We start from the raw sequence: 1,952 nt of genomic DNA, 5'->3' as shown, positions 1-1,952 counted from the left end.
TCATTCGAAAAGGTATACAAACGCCGCTTTTGATATAACCCGGTTGGTTAGGATTTCTTCGAAACTTGCTTTCCAGACTTTCTTCCATAATCCTCGCCGTCAAATCGTTTCATTAACGACCTCGCAAAAACTTCATCGCTAGACTCAAAAGAATAGCGCTATGAGCATTTGCCAAAATCTCGCCTTCTCCTCCACCTTCATCTCCTCACTGGTAATTTTCCTTCTCCTTCCAATGTCTAGTCGCACATCCCCTGCCGAACCGTAATCGCCTTCATCTTGATCTTCCACAGTAAAAATCATTTTCGATCCATCGAACTTCTCAATTTCTAATTTATGAGAGGCCATCCTTTCAGCAAACCCAGAAACCCTAAATTCGAAGTTGAATTCAAGGGACCTTGCTCTAATACCACTTGTTATGCCAAACACAGCAATAATATAAAAAAAAACAAAAGAAAATAGTAGCACACAGAGATTTACGTGGTTCGGTCTATATGACTTACGTCCACGGGCAAGGAGATAGAGATTTCTTATTCTTCTATTTCGAGAAAAAAAAACTCATATAGATGATACAGATAAAAACCCTATATATATCCAAAATTAAAAATAAAATAATATAACCCACGGCCAAAAAGCCCACCACGTATTTTCATTGAAATCTCTAATTTAGGTTTAACTCTCAAATTAGAGTCGATAATACATTTGATAGGGTTACAATCACAATCAATTTCAAATTCAAGGCATCTCAACACTACTCAAATAATGGCAGTCCAGGACACCTTATCGACGCATTCTCCGACGAGGAGTATCCGGGTCACCGCACAATTCAAACTCTCAATCGATCAAAGATCGTGCAAATAGTGAACTATTTTTGAAACATTCTCCCAAAATTGGTCGAGATCGAGGACATCATACACAAGAGAAACAAGAACTTTCATCTCAAGAATGAAGCTTTGGAGTCAGTGTACCTCCATACGAACTTCTCCTTCCTACCTCCGGTCCCCGTGTGATCAGCCGTATGCTCCGAATAGCATATCCATACTGAACCATTCGTTGCTTGCATTGTATCTAATCGCGACTTATTGTTTGAAATTAGCTCCATGCATTGATATTGTTTGCAAGATTTGCACAAGGTTTTGGCAACTGGCAAGTCCTATTGTTACAGTATATGTACAAGTAAAAATTTGTGAGGCCTCTAGATTGTGTTGTGTAGTTTATCAGTGTTCTTTTCTTCAAATGAAAGGTGTAGTTTATCTTCAAACTTTGTGAAGAATTGGAAGGAGAAGCTTCGGTTGGCTCAATTTGTCGAAGTCATTTCATTGTAATAAAATTTTTGATCAATTATAAATAGGTTGATATCAAGATCTAACTTTTCTGCGCTTTAAATGCATTCTGATCACTTGAAAAATAATAATTAAAAAAAAACTCTCAAGGACTATGTCAAGTGGTTTCCATGCTTCGCCACTCTCAGCAAATAGTTTTGAAGATAAAATAATAATTTTGAAATTTTGGTTTGTGTTAATTTGTTTTTGATGTTTCAATTAAAAACAATTTGTAAAGTTTATTTTACATAATTTTGTATTCAACCAAAATTTTTAATTGTTAAGCTTTAATTCATATATCAATATCTTACTTATGAGTTGCACTTGGTTCCTTTTTTTTTTTAATTTCATAATTTTAATCAAAACATTCTTCTGCTCAATTATTAATTAATTAATTAATTAACTGTAAGGAATAATTTCCTTCATTTATTTAGAATTTAAAGTTATAAAAATTAATCAAAAGTTTTAACATTTTTTAGAAAAATATTTATTCTCTGTTTGGATAGGCCAAAATTATGGCATAATTCGTACAATATGCCATAATTTAATATTTCTGAGAATTATACCATATTGGTTGTTTGGGTATTTATTTGGAATATAAAATTATGTCATAATATATGTATTATAGCATAA

General features: G+C 33.2%; 1 long non-coding RNA gene across 1 annotated transcript; it reads left to right on the top strand.

The window, feature by feature from the left end:
- The first annotated feature begins 1,138 nt into the window (after positions 1-1,138).
- On the top strand, positions 1,139-1,298 carry LOC120270031. The gene is made up of 2 exons (XR_005539543.1): positions 1,139-1,204; positions 1,241-1,298. It is a non-coding gene; the product is annotated as an uncharacterized LOC120270031 (long non-coding RNA).
- Positions 1,299-1,952: the final 654 nt, after the last annotated feature.

This window comes from Dioscorea cayenensis, chromosome 10, assembly GCF_009730915.1.
Source record: "Dioscorea cayenensis subsp. rotundata cultivar TDr96_F1 chromosome 10, TDr96_F1_v2_PseudoChromosome.rev07_lg8_w22 25.fasta, whole genome shotgun sequence".
Classification (NCBI taxonomy): Eukaryota; Viridiplantae; Streptophyta; class Magnoliopsida; order Dioscoreales; family Dioscoreaceae; genus Dioscorea; species Dioscorea cayenensis.
The sequence above is the reverse complement of the archived record's forward strand: the minus strand, read 5'-3'. Positions and strand labels throughout refer to the sequence as shown.